Source organism: Macaca fascicularis, chromosome 3 (assembly GCF_037993035.2).
Source record: "Macaca fascicularis isolate 582-1 chromosome 3, T2T-MFA8v1.1".
In the NCBI taxonomy this organism is placed as follows: domain Eukaryota; kingdom Metazoa; phylum Chordata; class Mammalia; order Primates; family Cercopithecidae; genus Macaca; species Macaca fascicularis.
The window spans coordinates 80,438,216-80,455,522 of NC_088377.1; the positions used below are offsets into that span (position 1 = coordinate 80,438,216).

The 17,307-nt window shown below is 33.3% G+C and overlaps 2 protein-coding genes across 15 annotated transcripts in view; one reads left to right on the forward strand and one right to left on the reverse strand.

Moving 5' to 3' along the window:
- ZPBP (zona pellucida binding protein) overlaps nucleotides 1-17,307 on the forward strand; it is a 149,812-nt gene that overhangs the window by 104,889 nt on the left and 27,616 nt on the right. The gene's annotated exons all lie outside the window — the stretch shown is intronic.
- The window catches only part of VWC2 (von Willebrand factor C domain containing 2), a 222,362-nt gene that overhangs the window by 5,539 nt on the left and 199,516 nt on the right, over nucleotides 1-17,307 (reverse strand). The window lies entirely within an intron of this gene.

The window sequence follows — 17,307 nt, forward strand, 5'->3', positions numbered from 1 at the left end:
TTTATTTGTCTCATGATTCTGATGGCTGAAAAGTTTGAGATTGAGCATTCAGTGATGGCCTTGGTCTGCTTCTACCTGTGGCAGAAGATGAACGTGAAGGGGAGCCTGAGTGTGCAGAAATCACATGGTGAGAGAGGAAGCCAGAGACGGGGGCAGGTGCCAGCCTCTTTTGTATAGCCAGCTCTCACAGGAACTAATAGAATTAGAACTCGGTCACCCCTGAGGGAGGGTATTAATCTATTCATGAGAGATCTGCTCCCATGACCCAAACCTCTCCCACTACACCTTACATCCCAACACTGCCACATTTGGAATTAAATTTAAACATGAGATTTTATGGGAATAAGCAAACCATATCCAAATCATAGCAATATCATTCTCATTAAGTCATTTCTAATTGTTCTTTTCTCCTTTCTTTCTGCAATTTAAGTTAGATTAAAAGCCTTTTCATAAAATAGACCACTAAATATTCCTTTTACTTTGTTTTCTTTGATTTGGCTAGAGTTATCTTTATAACTTTTTGTGTTTCATTATGGTTTAAATATATGAACTTTCAAAAAAATACAGTACCAAGGTATATTATGAAATAGAATACAAATTAAATAACTTCCAACTGTTAACTCTGTAACTATTTTTAAAATTGTGGTTATATATATTATTTTATATATATAAAAATCACTGATTTTAAATATAATTTATATATAAATCATATGATTATTTATATCATATAATATATAATATATTTATGTATAATGTAATATATACAAATTATAAATATTTATATATGCCATATATAGATCATATATAAATATAAAATATATAATTATACATTGTATATAATTAATAATATATGACATGTATATACTGATGATATATATAGATAGTCTGAAACAGACTATGACAGGTATAAATTTAGTGATATTAGTGCAAATTTTTTAAACTTTTAAGACTGAAAATTAATTTATATATTATATATGTAAATATAATATGTAATATATTACATATAATACATATTATATATTACTCCTGAACACAAATATATAATATTATATTATATATTATATATATATATGTATATGAAACTCCAGTACACAGATAAGGGTAAAGAAAAACATAGAAATACCCAAAAATAAACTGGAACATAGTAGTTAGACTGTCTGTTACATGCATTTATATCATTATTCAAAAAAGACTTAAGATAAACTAAAATTGTTAAAATATTTGCATCTCCTTAATTATAAGTATTTTGAAATTGTCAAACATAGCTCTTTCAAGTGAAGTAGTAGTTTTAAATGTCAGAATTACACATAATTTTATCATTAAAATTTTGTTTGTATTTAAAAACTTTGGGTAACAACACAATTGTAATGTTTTCTAATTTCATCATGTAATGATTACACTCAACTTATGTGCTATGCTATTTGATCAAGTTAATTAATTGTTTTTATTCATGTCATAAGAAGTATATGAGAAAATTTAACATGAATCTCAAAAATATTTTCTGTCTCTAAAATACTGTTTTGTTCTTCTGAATATTTGATCTCTGCCCACGGAGTTTATATACTTAAGAGATGCATCCATGAAACAATTAGGGAACAAAAGGCTGTTAAACTTAAAGGAAAAAATACAAGAAGATTATATAAAGAAAACTGAGTTAGCAATAGGATACATCAGAAAGGTTCAACGTAATTGTGATACGGCTTTCTTGGTGGGTCTTTTGAGTCTTGAGGAAGTTACTTTGCAGTATACCAGGATAGCAGGTACCATCCAAGCAACAACATGAATGAGCATCAAGTTTATGGGGGGAAATTTTGCTTAAATAAAATAAAATTTATTTTTTGGATTTTATGGGCTCATCATCATTGCTCAATAGACTTATTAATTAGTGAGTTGCCAAATTTCATTTTGTGCCATCTTATGGTTAATAAACATTTTAATTTATAATTGTCTTTGTGTTATTCCTGTTAAGCAAGATTCAGTTCCCTTAATGCAATATTCAGGACCCCATAGGATAATAATAATTTTTGTTCATTTTACAGAAGGTCATCACTCTAACATTTTAGAAAAGCGTATAACTACTCAAAAAGATACTTAAATGTTTCTCTGAATAGAAAATGACTTAACAAATTACCCTGTGTTTTAAATTAGGATAACACTAGTTAAAAGACAAAATTAACACAGTAAATGAACTTAAAGTCTATTCAAGTATGAAACTACTAGATAAAATGATGATGAGCTCATAAAATATATGAGATATTTCATAAAACAACTTCGTCCAGAATAAAATGATATACCATGTTTATATTCAACAAACAAGATTGAGACAAAGCATGTTTATGACATAAGGGAAGTTTGTTTACTTTCTCCATAGTAGGTGAAAGAAGCACCAGATTTGTTCTTTTCCTTTGGATATCATTCTTTACTCATTTAATTTTACTTTCTAGATGGCAGACAAAGCTTGTTTCCTTATAAATTAGTGAAGACTTGACATTTCTACCTACATTATTTTTGTTTTTCCTAACTTATTTAGTAATTTTAAATTAAGTTGTACTGCAAAGCTTCTCTGTGACTTGACATTTAGCGTTGCTTATTATGTACATCTATTGTTAGTCAGTTTTGGTACTTTAAGGAGAGATTTATTAAATTTGTGAGTTATCAGTATCTTATAATTTTATAAATTATATAATATACTACAACCAAAGACCAGCCAAATATTACATTGTTTTTAAGAGAATATTGTTAAAACAGATTCTGAAATGCTTTACTTTTCAATTTCTATTATTTCTGTTTTTGTGTAGCTTGTATATTCAACTTTCCCCTATTTTATTTCTACTAATTTTTTTCAAAAAACAAAAAAAAAACCCAACAAATTTGTAGGTCCAGTAACATTCTTTGACATAATACCCCAGTTCTCCTTCCTATTTTTTTTCTGTTTAAACTATGGCAGTGGTTTTAAAACTCTTACGTGTGTATCAGAATTTCCTAAAGATTTTCTCAAAATATATCCAACGTTTATGAATCAGACATCTACATTTATAAGCTTCCTAGGTGATTCTTATATACACTGAGTTTGAGATATCTGAGTATTAATGTTGATAAGGCAACACATAGATAGAATGTCAGAATATTAGTTTTGATAAGGCAATACCTTGTCAGGATGTCCACGCTTCTACTGAGGTAGCAGACTGTTTGCCATTGATTATTATGGATTAAATATGTAGCTCAATAATAAATTGGACAACTTTTTTTTTCCTATTGCTTTCTCTTTTTTAAAAAAACGAATAGCTGGCCGGGCGCGGTGGCTCAAGCCTGTAATCCCAGCACTTTGGGAGGCCGAGACGGGCGGATCACGAGGTTAGGAAATCAAGACCATCCTGGCTAACACGGTGAAACCCCGTCTCTACTAAAAAAATACAAAAAACTAGCCGGGCGAGGTGGCGGGCGCCTGTAGTCCCAGCTACTCGGGCGGCTGAGGCAGGAGAATGGCGTGAACCCGGGAGGCGGAGCTTGCAGTGAGCTGAGATCCGGCCACTGCACTCCAGCCTGGGCAACAGAGCGAGACTCTGTCTCAAACAAAACAAAACAAAACAAAACAAAACAAAAAAACGAATAGCTATTGCTTATTCAAGACTTTTGATAATCACATGGAAATTCCAGTAGGGAGTTCTTTCATTGTGACACAGATACTGTGTCAGTGGTCAGAAATGATTAGGTTACAGGTTAGCATATTTAATCATCTTGAGATGGTTTTATTAATAAACTGTACATTTGTACTTTTAGTTAATTATGCAGGAAAAACAAATTAGTAGGTGAAATTTTTTTTTATGAAAGCATTTCAGAGTCAATAAATTTATCCTACTCAGACTTGCATCCCTGATTTTACATCAGAGGATCAGAGACAAAAAAATGTTTCCTTTGCAGCTTTTTCACTACATGTATGTAAATAGTTTCTATTATCAGTATGAAATAAAATTCATCTGCCTTTTAGACCCACAAAGACATTGTTCTTATTTTGAATCATTATATTTCTGAAGAAACTAAATAATTGAAAAATCATGGCCAATGGATAGGTCATTCTATGGATTAGCAGTGTGGAATGCCCAGATTTTCCTTAAATAGATACATTTTATTTTTATTTATTTACTTTTTGAGATGGAGTCTTGCTCTGTCACCCAGGCCGGAGTGCAGTGGTGCAATCTCAGCTCACTGCAAGCTCCGCCTCCCTGGTTCATGCCATTCTCTTGCCTCAGCTGCCCAAGTAGCTGGGACTACAGGTGTCCACCACCATGCCCAGCTAATTTTTTGTGTTTTTAGTAGAGATGGGGTTTCACCGTGTTAGCCAGGATGGTCTCAATCTACTGACCTTGTGATCTGCTAGCCTCGGCCTCCCAAAGTGCTGGAATTACGGGTGTGAGCCACTGCACCTGGCTGATACATTTATTTTCAGTAAGAGCAGTCCATGTAATTTGAAAAACTTATTTGAGTGAAACTGTCTTAGATATGTTGAAAAATTAACAATATCATGAAGACTTACTGGGTCAAAAGCTAAAAAACAAAAAGTAGTGCGTCTCCTGGCCATGCTGGAGTAGCTTGTAGCAGACCCAAGCTCTTTCTGGAAAAACTAGAAAAAGATTGTAATAGTAGATTAAGATGCGTGATTTAATAAAATTTAAAAATTACTCATTCTATTAAAGACATTGGTAAAATGTCAGGGCATGAGGATTCAAGAGGCAGCATATCTCCCTTCCTTTCTATCATGGATAGAAGGGGTGTGTGGAAATGCATGACAGATACCAAAAGGCAATAAGATGACATGTTCATGTGCTGAAATCAAACAATTGTCAACTTATAATGCTATACCTGATGGAAATATCATCATACATGATGGAAAATCAAAACACCTTTAGGCATAATATGTGAGAGAATTGTTGTAGGCAAATCTACACTCAAAGAAGGACTAAAGGGAATTTTTCAGTTAGTTTAAAATGATCCCAGGTAGAAACATGTTCATGCAAGATGGCATAAGGGGCAATGGAAAGGAAAAACATAGAGATAAATGTAAATAAATATTGACTAAACAAAAATATATAATGCTTTATGTGCTTAAAATATGTAGCACTAAATATATGATCATGGTAACACCAAAAGCAAGAGGGAGTAAATAAAATTAAAATGTTTTCAGTTTCAACTATTGTCTAGAACTGGTATAAGTAATGATTTGTATTAGATGTAATAGTAGATTAAGATGTGTGATGTATTCTTTAGGACAACCACTAAAAGATAGTAAAATAATATGTATGTAACAATTAGTAGAGAGGAAAAAAAAAGTTACCTCAAAACTCCATTTTATTTATCCAAAAGAAGCCAAGTTGGAAAGGGGACAAAAAAGTACAATTGGAACCAAAAATATTTCACTGAAACGATCAATTTAAATTCAGTGTGTATGGCCCAGAGTCCCACCTCTACTGCCTCTTCTCCTGAGATACTGGAGACCCGAGGTGACTCTTATGAAGCATTTGTGACCTATGACCTGAAGGAATTAGATTGGTATGCAGGATACCAGGACATCCTGGAAGCCGAAAAATGATAGCAGAATAGAGGCTTTGCCAGCACACCTCAGCCACTTGGAAACAGCAAAATAGTGTATATAGAGAAAATTCACACTGAGAATGTTTATACAAGGAAGAACACGGGAGTTCAATATAAAAGTGAAAGAAAACTTTGTATTCTGGGAAAAGAAGATGGGCAGTAGCCCACATGAAGAGGTCCAGTGGAAAATTGTGTGAAAGCCCAGTACGTGAGAGGGAGAGTGAGTGTCTCTGTGATACACATTCCCACTGGGTAGCCAGGCAATCCAGGCCACAGCAGAGCTCCTTGACCCTCTCAAACCCTGAGTCTGACTTGGGGAGCAGTCAGGAAACTATGAGAAGGAACAGCACCGGGAAGTGTACCAAACATGCTCCTGGACCTGGGCACCAAAAGAGGAAGCCATTTCTTTCTTAGATCCTAGAGAATTGCTTGGGAGCATGCCAGTTAGCAACAGTGACACTCACTGGTTTTGAGAATCTCAGACTGGGGATTGGCACTCTGGTCTTGAGCAGGGTAGGAGCCCCCATAGCCAGAACTGACAGATGAGTGCAACATCCCTGACCCCCGCCACCTTCATGGAACTGTAGCAGGAAGCTATTTGCCTGAGTTTCACAGACTGAAAGCAAACTGCTTGTGACTTATTGTCCCCACTTGCTGCCAAGGTCAGGGCATGGGAGGGAACGCCACTGGGTCCAGAGGATAAAAGCAAAGTGGGTCCCACAACTGCTCACTAGGCTGTGGAGGTAGTCACTCCATTTCCCTGTGCTGGGTCTTTGGCATGGCAGCAGTTCTTCCAGTCCTCACTGGGGCATTTCTCTAGGAACCTGAGAACTGCTACCTGACCCCCATCAGATCTGGTGCTTGCATGTCCCGCACCGGGGGACTTGAGTGCAGGTTTGCCCAGCTCAGTCCTGCCCAGCTTGGCCTCCCGCCTGTGCTGGGCAAATCTGCACTCAAGTCCCCCAGTGTAGGGGATGGAAGCACCAGATCTGATGCTATTTTATTCCTTTGTCTTAAAGTCTTGTTAGAAAGTAGTTTGAGACTACAGAAACATGCATATTCATCACACATTTGGCAAATGTGTGGACAGAGTTTAACATCAAATGATGAACTAATTTTAGCATCCAGTGATAATTCCTGCATGTGACAATTGTTTCTGTGTTGTTTGCCTAATGGCAGTTTCTTTATTCATTATTCTATATTTATTGATTATAATTCTGCTCTAAGGGAAAGTTATATTCTTTCCCAATTTATTACTTTTTTGCCATTATGGATTTATGAATATTGTATTCTTTTAGTTATTTTTCATTGCCATCATTATTATGTTGTTCAAATTATCCAAAATTTCACCATTATAGTTTATCTAAAGTAAAATGTGTACTCATTCAATATACCCTCCTCATTTTTTTAGCAATTTCTCACTTTGTGTCTTCATAACATGTTCCAGGCCTGCCTTCTAATTATCCTGCCCAAACCTTCTGATTAGCCATGTCTCCCAGAAGCTCTGCTTTTTTTTTTTATTGGTAAATTATACATGGCATAAAATATAGAATTTTAACCATTTTTAAGTGTAAAATTCAGTAGTGGTAAGTACATTCACCATATTGGGCAATCATCACTATCCATTTAGGATCTTTTTCATATGGCTATCAAAAATTGTATTAATTAAACAATAACTCCATTAGCCCTTCCCTTCATCTCCCAGTAATCTCTGTTCTGTTTTTGATCTCTATGAATTTGTATACTATTGGTACCTTATATAAGTGTAATCATACAGTATCTGTCTTTCTGTGTCTGGCTTATTTTAGTTAAAGTATTTTTAAGGTTCATTTATATTGTAGCCAGTATGAGAACTAAATTCCTTACGGTAGAATAATATTCTACTACATTTATCTGTTCATTTATTAATGGGTCTTTGGGTTGTTTCTATCTGTTGGCAATAGTGAATAATGCTTTTATTAGCATTAGTATACAGTTATATGAATCCCAACTTTCAGATATTTGCATATATACCTAAGAGTGGAATTACTGAATCATATGGTCATTCTGTGAGAGGTCCAACTTTTTCACAACAGCTGCACCATTTTATATTACCACCAGCAATATACAAGCCTTCCAGTTTTTCCATTTCCACACCAACACTTACTTGTTTGTTTTCTACACTAGCCATCTTAGTGAATGTGAAGTGTTCCTCATTGTGAGCTTGATTTGCATTTCTCTAATGACTAATTGATACTGAGCATCTTTTCATGTGTTTATTGGCCATTTGTATATCTTCTTTGGAGAAATGTCTGTTTAAGTCTTTTGTCTAATTTTAAATTAGGTTGCCTTTTTGTTACTGAGTTTTAGGAGTTCTTTATATATTCTAGATATTAATACCTTATCAAATGTGTGATTTTTCAAATATTTCTCCCCATTCTGTGAGTTGTATTTTTACTCGCTTGATAATGTCCTAAGTGCACAAAGCTATAAATTTTTGTTAAGTCCATTTTTTTCTTTTGTTGCCTGTGGTTTTGTCACCATATCCAAGCAGTAATTGCCAAATTCAGTGTAATCAGACTTTCCCCCAGAAAAGCCTGATGACAATGAATTTTTCCAATTGGAGTTAAGTCTAGATTTTTTCTTCTGTTGTCTATGGTTTTGTTACTGTATCCAAGGAGTAATTGCCAAATTCAGTGTCATCAGACTTTCCCCCAGTGTCATTAGGCTTTCTAACAGTTTTAAAGTTTTAGCTTAGGTGTGTTACTTACTTTAAATTACTTGTTTGCTGTGTAAGGTAAGGGTCCAACTTCATTCATTTGCATGTGGATGTCCGGTTTTCACAGCACCATTTGTTGAAAAGACAGTCTTTTACCCATGGAATAGTCTCAGCTTCCTTGTCAAAATCAGTTGACAATTTGTGCAAGTGTTTTTTTTTCTGGGCCCTCTATTCTGTTCCATTGGTCTGTATGTCTGTCTTTATGCCAGTATCACACTGTTTTTATTACTGTAGCTTTGTAATACATTTCAAAATCAGGAAATGTGGATTCTTCAACTTTGTTCTTTTCTAAGATTGTTCTATTTGTGGTACCTTGAGATTCCATATGAATTTTAGGATGAGGTTTCCTATTTTTGCAAAAACATGCTTGGCATTTTGATAGGTACAATACTGAATCTGTAGATTGCCTTGGGTAGTATTGCCATCTTAAAAATATTAAGTCTGCCAATCCATGACCACACAGATATTTATGAGTTAATTTGTTTCAACAGTATGTTTTAGATTTCAGTGTACAAGCCTTTTGCCTCCTTGCATACATTTATTACTAAGCATTGTATTCTTTTGAATGTAACTGTAAATGGAGTTGTTTTCTTAAATTCCCATTGGATTATTCATTGCTAATGTACAGAAATGCAGCTATTGTTGCATGTTGATTTTGTATGTTGCACCTTTACTGAATATGTTTATTAGATATAAACAAGATTTTGATTTTTTTAGAATCTTGAAGATTTACACAAAGATGATAATGTCATCTGTGAACAGATAATTTTGCTTCCTTTCCAGGTGGATGCCTTTTGTTTATTTTTCTTGCCCAATTTCTCTGGCTAGAACTTTCAACAGTATGTTAAATGTAAATGAGGATAGTAGACACCCTTGCCCTGTTCTTAATCTTAGGGGAAATGCCTTCATCATTTCATAATTGAGTGTGATGTTAGCTGTGAATTTTTCATATAAAGTATTACCATGATGAGAGAGTATTATTCTATTCCTACTTTATTGAATATTTTTATCAGAAAAAGGGGTTGACATTGGACAAGTGGTTTTTCTGCATCAATTGACATTAGCCTGTAGTTTTTTTGCTTTTCATTCTGCTAACGTAGTATATTGCATTGATTGTTTTTCATGTGTTAAATCTTTCACGCATTCTGGAAATAACATCTTCTTGGTCATTGTATATAGTCCTTTACTACGTTATTGAATTTTGTTTTCTAATATTTTATTGAATTTTTGAGCAGTAATCATAAGGGATATTGGTCTGTAGTTTTCTTGTAATGTCTTTTCCTGACTTGGGTGTCGTGATCATACTGGCTTCATAGAATGAGTTAGGAAGTTCCTTCCTCTGCAAACATTTAGATTGTGTATAAGGATTTGTGTCACTTCTTTAAATGTTTGTTTGAAATTACTGGTGAAACCATCTTGCTGAGCTCTTCTTTATAACAAAGTTTTTGATTACTGATTCAATTGCCTTACTAGTTATAAATCTGTTCACATTTTCTATTTCTTTTGAGTCATTTTTTATAGATTATATATTTCTATAAAGTTGTTAGTATTATCTAAGTTATCCAATTTGTTGGCAAACAGTCGTTCATAGTATTTTGTTATTTTTCTTTCTGTTTGTATAAAATCGGTAGTAATGTCCTGACTTTTAAATTGTGATTTTTAGTAATTTGAGTCCTCTCTTTCTTTTTCAGTCAATTTAGCTAAAGTTTGTTCCCTTTTTTGATCTTCTCAAAGAACCAACCTTTGTGTTTTTTTTATTTTATTTTTTTCTATTTCCTAATTTATTTCCCTCATTATGGTGATTCTATGTTTAGTTTTATCTCCTTTTCCTGATTCCTTAAAGTGTAAATTAGTTTACTGATTAGCAGTCTTTTCTCATGTTTGATGTATGTGTTTCCAGCTATAAATATCCCTCTTACCACTGCTTTTGCTGGATGGCATAAGTTTTTCTATGTTGTGTTTGCATTTTCATTTGTCTCAAGGTATTAACCTGTTTCTTTTGTGGGTTTTTTAATTTTTTTATTGATACAGGGTCTTGCCTTGTCACTCAGGCTGGATTACAGTGACACAGTCATGGCTCACTGCATCCTCAACCCCCTGGGCTCAAGTGATCCTCCCACTTCAGTCCCCTGAGTAGCTGGGACTAGAAGCATGCACCACCATGCCTGGCTTATTTATTTATTTATTATTCTGTAGAGACTGGATCTCACTATATTGCCCAGGCCAATCTCAAACTCCTAGGCTCAAGTCATCTACCCACCTAGGCTTCCCAAAATGCTGGAATTACAGGTGTGAGCCACTGCACCTGGCTGCTTTGGTGTTTTCTATTTTGACCCTTTGAGTGTTTGATTGTATTGTTTAATGTCCACATATTGTGATTTTCAGTGTTCTTTAAACGATTGATTTCTAGCTTTATTCTACTTTGATTAGAAAATATACTTTGTATGATTTCAGTATTTTTAATTTATTTGAACATTTTGTGATTAAGCACATGATCTATCCTGAAGATTGTTTCATGTGCCCTTGACAAAAAAAAAGAAAAAAAAATGTATATTCAGCTGTTGTGTGGAGGGTTCTGTATAATACTCTTAGGTCTAATTGGTTTATAGTGTTTTTTAAGTCCTCTATTTTCTTATTGATCTTTTTTCTCAGTGTTCATTCATTATTGAAATTGGGGTAGTGAAATCTCCAACTGTTACTGTAGAACTCTCTATCTCCCTGTAATTCTGTCAGTGTTTCCTTCATATATTTTGATTCTCTGTTTGAGTATTTTAAGAGCTGCTGAGACTGAGTTTGTTTTTCTGTACATCTATTGAGAGATTGTTTGATTTTTCTTTCTTAATTTATTAACATAGGCCACACATGTGGCTCACACTTGTAATCCCAGAATTTTGGGAGGCTGAGGTGGATGGATCACCCTGAGGTCTGGAGTTCGAGACCAGTCTGGCCAACATGGCGAAACTCTGTCTCTAATAAAAATACAAAAATTAGCTGGGTGTGGTGATGCATGCCTGTAATCCCAACTACTAGGGAAGCTGAGACACAAGAATCACTTGAACTCGGGTGGCGGAAATTTCAGTAAGCTGAGATTGCGCCAGTCACTGCACTCCAGCCTGGGTGACAGAGAGAAACTCTCTCTCTCTCTCTCTCTCTCTCTCTCTCTCTCTCTATATATATATATATATATAAATTTATTAACATAAACTTTTTAAACTCTTAAATCAAATTTGCATCTCTGAAATAAACCCAACTAGATTCTTACATATTTTCATTTTTATACAGTGCCATTTGCTAACATTTTTGTAGAAAGTCCTTTTTCTGCATTTATGAGAGACTGGCTGTAACCTTCTTTTCTCATACTTTTCTAATCAGGTTTTGACACAACTTTATGTCAACCACCTTAAATTGATGCGTGATTTATCTTTCTTTTCTCTATTCTGCATGAATTGGAATAATTTCATCCTTATGTGGTTTTTTGTTTTTTTGTTGTTTTGACCATGCTATTGAAGTTGTCTGAGCTAGGTTTTCTTTTTGGAAGATTAATTTGAAGAAATAATCTTCTCTTTATATTGGTTATGATATCATTAAGATTGTATATTTTGTGTCAGTTTTGTTATATTTTCTCTTGTTATTTCCATCTTAAATTTAAATTTAATGGATAGTTATATTCAGGTATATAATTTAAAACTTATTATGTTATAACTTACTACTTAAAATACATAGATCTTATGTGGGCAACTACAAGAACATTTAGATATATATAGGCTATAAAAATATTATATAGTATTATATATCATATATATTGTATTATATATGTATGTATAAAAATATGTATAAATAATATATATATCACTAATCACAAGTTTACATCAATAGAAGGAAAATTTTCAATATTACAGTAATTTTTCCATCAGGTCTCTTTATAGTCCATCCTGGCCCAGAAGTAATTATTAATGTGACATCTATCACCATAAATTAATTTGCCTATTCTTGAACTTCATTTAAATGGAATAACAATATTATGTCATCTTTTGTGACTAGCTCTTGTATTCATCCTATGTCTATGAGATACGTTCTTATAGTTTTATATGATGATAAATATTTTCTCCTGATATGCAGTATGCTATTGACTAGAGTCAGTTTACCCATTCTGTTGCTGATTGGAATTCATTTGTGATATTATTAATAGTAATTATTAGCAATTACTATTAATTATTAATAGATGTGATATTATGAGTGTAATTGCAAGTCGTGTTATTTTTCATGTTTTCAGAAGAAGTATTTTCCTTGAGTATATATCTATAAATGGAATGGCTGAGTTACAGGCCTGGCATATTATACTAACTTTAGTAGATACTGCTACACGATATTTTCATGTGCTTGCATGATTGTATTTATATCAGTAATTTATAAGAGGTCTAGTTTAAGATTATATGTTAATTAACATTTAATTAATCGATTCCATATATCTTGATATTTTTTGATGTAAATCTACCAATTCTATTGTTTTTCTTCAGCTTAATTTTTGCTCTCCTAGGTTGCTATATTTTTAGATAAATTTTAGAATCATTTCATAATTTTTACAAAATACATGTGAGTGCTTTGATTTGAGTGGAGTTTAAAATATAGATTAATTTTGGAAAATTTGCATTCTTATAATATTGGTTCTTAGAATCCATGAACCTAATATATCTGTCCTTTTATTTATATCTCTTTAAGTTTCAGGAAAAATATTTTAAATATAATGGCTTTCAGTCTAGAGGTCACACACATTACTGAGTTTGGAGTATTTCCTGATTTCTTTTTTTAGTTCTTTAACTTAATAATTATATAGAAATGTGTTGTAATTCTGAGCATTTGGTAATTTTCCCAATATGTTTTTTAAAAAAATTAGTTCTAAATTAATCTGCTGTCATGAGAAAAAATACTCTATTATTTTGTCTTTTCATACTTATATTTAAGTATATTATAGTATACTGTTTTGGTTACACAACTACCAGTAGTTAGTATTTGAGCATATATTTTTCAGGGACATAATTCAACCCAGCACAACCTGCCCTGTGGTTGTGGCTCTCAAAAATTGCTGGCAATCCACTCGCAAAATATATTCACACTGTGCCAGATCTTCAAAAATCTCATCCCACCCAGGCATGGTGGCTCATGCCTGTATTCCCAGCACTTTGGGAGGGCAAGGCGGGCAGATCACCTGAGGTCAGGTGTTCAAGACCAGCCTGACCAACATGGAGAAACCCCGTCTCTACTAAAAATACAAAATTAGCCAGGCGCGGTGGCGCATGCCTGTAATCCCAGCTACTCAGGAGGCAGAGGCAGGAGAATTGCTTGAACCCGGAAGGTGGAGGTTGTGGTGAGCCAAGATGACACCACTGTCCTTCAGCCTGAGCAATGAGAGTGAAACTTCATCTTAAAAATAAATGAATAAATAAATAAAATAAAATAAAATAAAAAATCTCATCCCATTGCAACATTAACTCTAAAAGCTTACCTAAATAGTAAGAAAGAAAGTCCCAAATTATCATTATCTAGGTCATGTCAGTCTTGTATGGATGAGACTCTAGGTATGATGCATCTTGGTGCAAAGTTCTTCTCCATCTATGGATATATGGTCATAGAAAACAAGTTACCTGCTTCCAAATTAAAAGATTGGGATATGCATAAGATTGATACTCTCATTCCAAAAGGAAGAAATTAGAAGAAAGAAAGGGGTCACTTATCCCAAGGAACTTTGAAACACAGAATCATTAGATTTTAAGGCTTGAGAGTAATCATCTGTGGTTTTATTCTCTGCCCACCGGACCTGCAGAAGCTCTGCCCTCTGGGCTCATGAAAGCTCCATTCTTCCCTACCTCTAGAACTATTACTATGGCTGGATCAGCCTGTGGGCCCATTGCTCTTCCATCAGTCATGTTTTTCTTTTTCTTGAAGAACAGCACAAGCTTGAGGCCAGGTAGCTCTTTTAGCCCATTTTCTGCTTGTAGAATTTTGGAAATCCATCAGTCCTCTTTCATTTTATCTTTCCTCTGTCTCCGTTAGTCTAAGTAAACATTGATACAGCATTCTCAAAAATCTTGTCTGTGCCATGGAAATTTACACCATTAGATGGGGGATCCTCCACAGAACTTTCCCGCATAACCCCATTTCTGTTGTGGGCTTCTTGGATGTTTGACTAGATCTGTGAGTCACAAAACTAATCTCTGCAGCAAAAGTTGTTTATTTCTTCTTAGAAAAGTTTTGATTGTTTGTGTCTTTCAGGTAAAAATTTCTGTCTAGCATTGCTTTTGTTGCACCTCATAAATTTCAACATGTTGTATTTTCATTTTCATTCAACTCAAAATGCTTAATAATTTCACTTAATTTCTTTGAGCATTTGGTTGTTTAGAAGAGTGGCATTTAATTTCCAGATTTTTAGGGGATTTCCAGAGATTTCTGTTTTATGGAAACCTAATTTAATTATTAGAGAATGTACTTTGCATGCCTGAATACTTTTAATTTAAAATGTTTTATGGCCTGGTATATGGTATATATATTTTGGTAAATGTTCCATTTGTACTTCAAAAGAATATGTATTTTTCCCTCATGTCATATCTATATATAGATACATATATATTGATACTGAGAGAGAGTGAGAGACAGAGACAGAGAATGGGAGGAGAGTTCAGCAAATATAGATTAGGTCAGTTTTATTGTTAATTTTACTTAAATCTTTTATGTCCTTTACTGATTTTATGTCTACTTATTTTGCCAATTATTTAAAGAGGGGTATTTTATCTTTATGACTAAAATTATGGAAGTGTCTGTTTCTCTTTGCAGTTTTATGAGTGTTTGTTTCAAGTATTTTTAAGTTCTGTTATTAAGTATATAAATGATTAAGATTTTTATATGTTCCTGGTTAAATCCACTCCTTTATCATTATGAAATGTCCTTTATTTTTTGTAATAGGTTTTCCTCTGAAATGTACTTTGTCTAATCTTAATATTGTCATTGCAGCTTTCTTTTCATTATTGTTATCATGGTGTGTCTGAGTTGTTTATGACTCCATTTATCTGACTTGACCTATTAGGTACAATTTGTGTTTTTTATTTTGGTAGTTGCTTTAGGTTTATAGTATGTATTATTAATTTATCTTAGTCCACCTTCAGGTAATATTATACTTTATATATAATGTAAGCATCTTAAAATAGTATGCTTTATTTCGCCACTTCTGACTTTTGTGCTGTTGTAGACATCTGTTTTAGTTTTACCTATGTCACAAATCCTGCACTACACTATTGTTATGCTTACTAAACAGTCAGTTATCTTTTATGTGGATAGAAATAACAGCAAAAAAATCTCATGTATTTACTCATGTAACTACCATTTCCAGTAGACTTCATTCTTTGGTGTAGACTATTTCCATCTGCAGTAATTTTTCTATGGCCCGAAGGACTTAATTTAATATTTATTTTGGTATAGCTTTGCTATTGAGGAATATTTCCTTTTTTAAATATATCTAAATGTCTTCTTTTACTTTAATTTTTGAATTATTTTGTTTGGTGGGTATAGAATTAAGAGTTGATAGTTTTTTTATTCTTTATATCTTGAAATTGTTGCCCCTCCTGTGTCTTTTCACTGTGATTGTTTCCAATGAGATATCTGCTTTCACCTTTATCCTTATTTTTCTTTTTTGTCTGATGATTCTTTTAAGGTTTTATCTTTATCATTGCTTTTGAGGAATATTAGTATGTTGAGCCTTGGTGTAGTTTTCTTCACAATTCTTTCTTTTGTTTTGGCACACATAGGTAAGTTGTTTGGAAGCAGTTTAATCATTTCTGGTATTGCTCTTAAGATTTATTAGCTGGGCCAATTATTTGTTTACATTAATTATATTCCACTTACTGGGACAAGACTTTTCAATTTGCTCTGTCAGCCTGTCATTCTTGGTGTTTTCAAGACTGACTCCTGGGAGTATGCACTATTCTCATCCCTGTGTGAACATTGGGTTGTCACCTTATAATATGGCAGACAAGATCCAAAGTTCATATCCTAAGGAAACAATGGAAATCCATGATGTTTTTATGACCTAGCCTCAGAAGTCACCTAGTGTCAGTTCTGCCATACCCATAAAGATCCTCTTATGTTCAAGAGAAGGTAACTCAGACCCCACTGCTGAATGGAGTCACATTGTAAGAATGTGTAGAATTAGCATACGGTATTTGCCATCTTTGGAACATGCCATTTGCCAAAAAGTCCTTTGCATTTCCATATAGATGTTAAAGTTAGCTTGTCAATATCCATTTTCAATAAGCGAGGATTATTTGAAAAGAATGTGGCTTCATGTCTGTAAGTGTGATATATATCTCTCTCTTTAGGGATTCTTAAGTTTATCTCATCAGTATTTTACAGTTTTCATTGATGGTGTCTAATACATTTTTTTACTCTATTTTAAATTGAATTTTTTATTTCAATTGTTGGCTGCTGATATAAAAATGGAAAATGTGTTTTGTATGTGGGCTTTGTTTCCTGTGACCTATTAAACCTATTTCTAGGGGAAAATTTGTATATACCTTAGGATTTGATACATAAATCATCATATGGTCATTAAATACAGTATTGCTTATTCCATTTAACCTTCATGGTGTCTATTTCCTCATTATTTCTATTACAGAGCCTAGAGCCTTGAGTAAATATTTAATATAAATTGTGAGAATAGCTATGCTTATCTTTCTCCCAGTTTTAGAAAGAAATCATTCAATGTTTTACCTTGAAACAGGTGTTAGCTATAGAAATTTTTTAGATACCCTTTATCAGATTAAGAAATTCCTACTTATTCTTAGTTTACTGAGATATTTTATTGTGGATAAGAGAGTTGGATTTTGTTAAATGCTTTTCTCTGTTATTGAAATAAAGTAGTTCTGTTTAATTTGTTGAAATATGCATCGAACCTTACGTTCTTTTTTCAAACT